Source organism: Chinchilla lanigera, unplaced genomic scaffold (genome assembly GCF_000276665.1).
Source record: "Chinchilla lanigera isolate Chin_1 unplaced genomic scaffold, ChiLan1.0 scaffold00008, whole genome shotgun sequence".
Taxonomy (NCBI): Eukaryota; Metazoa; Chordata; class Mammalia; order Rodentia; family Chinchillidae; genus Chinchilla; species Chinchilla lanigera.
The window spans coordinates 4113134-4117516 of NW_004955409.1; positions in this window are offsets into that span (position 1 = coordinate 4113134).

A 4383-nucleotide genomic window follows, 5' to 3' on the forward strand; every position below is an offset into this window, starting at 1 on the left:
CCGCCTCCCCTGCGCCTCGGGCCCGCCTCCCCGCCCGCCCCTCCCCGGCTGCAGGACCCGGGTCAGCCGAGGGGCCACAGCCTAGTCCGGGGCCGCCTCGATCCTCTTCGAGGTCTCCGTGCGTCTCTGCGCAGAGTGGGCTGAGTGTAGACGCCCCGGGCCGCGGCCAGTCTGCACCCCTTATGCGGGTCAGTCCGGACCCTCGGCTTGGGGTCTTGGCAGGTGGCGCCCCGGGCGCTGTGACTCTCCGAGCTTTCCGGTTGGTCGGATGGTGACGATGGGCGCAGACGGCGGGAGCCGAGAAGACGAGGTGTCTGTGCCGCGCTGTGGCTCCCGGGACCACGGAGCCGCCTTGTGGAGATGGGTTACTGTTCTCAGTAAAACACAGCGGCGATCGCAACGCGAGGTGGATGTTTCAATTTTTAAAAATCTTATAAAAGACACATTGCGAAGAACACGGGCTAAGTGTGTTCAAAGCCAAGGAGAAATGTCGGGCGTGGTGGCGCACGCCTGTGATCCCAGCACTCACGGGGGCTGAGGCAGGAGGATCGTTACGAGTTCGAGACCAGCCTGGGTTACAAAGTGAACTCAAGACCAGCATGAACTGTATAGCGAGACCCTGTCTGAAAAAGACACAAACAAAAAACCACCCCCCCAAAAAAAACCTCCAAAAAACAAAAACCCACACACAAAAAAGCCCAAAAAACACAGCCAAGGAGAATATTTTGAGGGGGATTAACGGCAATGTGTTTTATTGTGATAGTTTTTAAAAAAGTAAACATTCGCCGCAGTGTTTGGTTTCACTGTGAGCCTTACAAATGTGAAAGTAATTTATTAGTAGCAGGTGCCAGGTGCCAGCGCCACGCCACAGTCCCGCCTGTCCTTCCAGTCCCAAGGGACTTCCTCACATCTCTGTTTCTCAGATCTGCGCCCCGCCCTGCCCCGCCTGGCTGTTACACGGTCTCCTGCGGCAAAAGCTTCCAGGGTGAACAGATGTCCAGGCAAGGTCACTTCCAGCCCAGCCCGCCCAGCTGGGGCCGGCTGCTGCCGACTGCCGCCTCCAACCCTGATTTTGCAAGAGGCGTTGCCGCACGTCTCCACGTGGAGTCAAGCTCTGGTGTTACCTTTGCTTGTTCTCTTACAGGATTGTCCCTCATCCCCCAAAAGTTTCACTGTTGTCGCCCGGTTGCTAAGTGGCTCTGTCAGAGGATAAGTGCAGTGCAGAGGAGATGAGCGAGCGTTACCAGAATTTCTCAAAAGGAGTTTCTCTTTTTAAGTTGCATTAAGTTTTTTCATTAGTGCGTGTCTGTAGTACATGGCGAGTAGCACTCAGGTAAGGAATAGATGCATGTATGTAACGCATCTTAATTCTGCCTGGTTAGGGGCTGGGGATTTAGCTCAATGGCACAGCGCCTGCCTGGTAAGCACGAGGTGGTGAGTTCGATTCCCGGTATCGGAAAACAAACAAACAAAAAGTTCTTTCTGGTTCCCTTCCCTCTCGCTTTCCTTTCTCTCCTGATCCTCTTTCCATTTACCAAAGTCTGTCTCCCTATCTCGGGTTGCCCGTCTGTGAGAGGAGTTACACCCTCCCTTTGTGTGTCTGATTCATTTCACTTCACACTGTGGTTGCAGGGCGCCATTCCTTTCAGGGACAGTGAGGTCCTTTCTTTGAATTTCTCTTCACACTGCTTGCTTAAGAATGGTATACTCGCTGCTGCCTCCTGGAGAGGCAGGATCTAAGCAAAGCAGGGTTTTATTGTGGTCCTCTCCCATCCTGTGTCCTCTGTCTTCTTATTCTTATAACCCATAATGAGTGTTCACTCCCCAGATGCTTTTTAGCCTTGCAGTTATTTTCTGACAGCAATGCTTCATGCTCCTTTACAGATCAGAAAGGCAGTTTAGGCCAGGCGTGGTGGCACACGCCTGTAATCCCAGGACTTGGCAGGCTGAGGCAGGAGGATTGTTGTGAGTTCGAGATCAGCCTGGGCTAGAAAGGGAGCTCAAGTCCAATCTGAACTGCATAGCGAGACGCTCTCTTAAAAAGACAAAAGAACAAAACAAAACAAACAAACAAAAAAAACAAAACAAAAACAAAACAAAAACCAAAAACACAGAAAGGCAGTTCAGGGAGGAGTGCGGCTGGCTGGCCCTGTGGGAAGTGTGGAGTTGGGTCTGTTTTGTCCCGGGAACCAACCCCGAGCTCACGCTAAGCAACTCCCCGCCGCTCTTAGCTGCTGCCTCACGTTTCCCTCCTGGTCTCTGGGTCTCTGTCCAGGTCCTCTCCTTCCTTCCACAGTTCAAAATCTTTCACAACCTCCCTACCTTCCCCCTCTTCTTCTTTTTCTTTTTTTTGGGTCTACTGTATGTCCCAGGAACCTGCTCAAGCAACCTTTCCCCTGTCCTGTCCTTCTTTCTGACCAGCTGCTCTCCGAAGACTGTTGACCACACCCATCCCTGGGGTGCCTGGGACCTTCGGCATCCCCAGGGGGCAGGCAGTGCCATTAACCAGAGTTGGGGGCAGGACAGAAGCCACTTGGGTGTGCGCTGTTCTTTCAGGTGGAAGCACGCCGCTTCCACGGCTGGACCCCTTTCCTCCTGCTCCTGCCGACCCCGCCCCTTCTTTCCTGGCTGCTTCTCCGGTCAGCTTCTGGCCCCTCTTCTCTTTTCCCTAAACAGCTACTTTACCCAGAGCGCTGGGTCACCACGGGTGCCCACTTCCCTCTTCTTCCTCTGCGGACCACTTTTGTCATGTGCATTGGCCACCGTGCTGCCGCCAGTGCCAGAAAACAAGTCCGACACCGGTGGAAGCAGAAGCAGGAAGTGAAGCAGGAAAGGAGGCCTGCACAAGAGCCTGCGCGTGTGGCCCAGAGCCTGGGACCTGGACCTCAGTCTCCTTTGCGGGTTCCCCTCTCCGTCCTGGGCCCAACCTGGCTGCCAACAGCCCTTGGGGGTCCATGCTTCCTGGGTGAATTGCGGAGGGATACAACAGTCTTTCCCCTAGGAGTCTCCATGAAACACACACAGAGACCAAATCCTTGGCTGGATCAGGTGTTCATCCTCTGCGGGATCTGGGGAAGAGAAATGCTGAGGGGTTTAAGGCTTTACACCACTCAGCGCTCCCCTGTGAGCTGGGGCTGCAGCTGGACTACAAACGGGGTAACTTACAAACCACAGACAAGTATCTCTCGTAGTTCTGGAGGTCTTCTTTCTCATAGGTGGGGCCTCCCAGCTGTGTCCTCACAGGCTGGGAAGGGACAAAGGGTGTCTTACAGCCCATCCCAGAAGGGCACAGATCCATCCGTGAGGGCTCCAATCTCATGATCTCTCCAGTCGGCTCCCCACACCCCTCACCTTGGAAGGCACGTTGGCTATCCTCTTGGTCTGTCATGTGAAATTCTTGTTTAATTTTCTGGCTCTTCTGATTCTGATGCAAACATACTAATTCAATTAGAGTATTTATTGAGTTTCTACTATGAGCAGAGTATTATCCAGCAGTAAATATTTTAAAACAGAGCAAGGTGTACTTCCAGGTGTTCCTTGTCTGAGTTGCTTTTGTTGCTGGGACAAAATACTCAACACCCAAAGTTTAAAGAAGGAAAGGTTTAGTTAGCGCACAGTTTGTGGGGGCTTCAGTCTGTATCAGTCAGGGTTTTATTAGAGAAACAGATACAACACAAGATATACAAATGTATAAAAAATTAAAAGATTGGGGGCTGGAGATCTAGCTCAGTGGCATAAGCACCTGCCTGGCAAGCGCAAGGTCATGAGTTCAATCCCTGGTACTGCAAAAAAACCCCACCAAAAACCAAAAAACAAAGAAATTAGAAGATTGGTTTACAATGGTCAGCCAAAGAGTTGGAAGAGGAAGTGTACAGAGGTTGTGTGCATACTGGAGGCCAAAGGATTAGTCCAAGGTCTGGAGTTTACTGCAGTGTCTCGTGTGAGTCCACAGCAGGAGGCTGATGGGTCTGTGCCGGAAGGCTGATGAGTCTACACCAGAAGGCTGAAGGATCCAAGGTGGAAACTGAAGAGTCTGCACTAGAAGCCAGGAGATGACGTCCAAGCTGAAAGTGAAGACTGGAGCTCCTCCACAGAACGAAACCCCTGTCCTTCCTCATTTCCCTTTTATATCATGTAGGGGATGATCCACCCTGGGGTGGCTCCTCTGCACCCTGTGGTGTAGAATTGCTGAGCTAATTGCTGAGCCAAGTTTAGTTAAGCTTCTAAACTTCTCAGATTGACACAATCAATCAACCACTACATAGTTCATCACTGGCTGGCTCCCATTCAGAATGGTGTGGCAGAGGGCAACAGTTCATAGTGGTGGAAGACCGAAAAAGCAACAAACAAGGAAAAGAGCAAAAAGGGGGAAGCAAGCTGGGC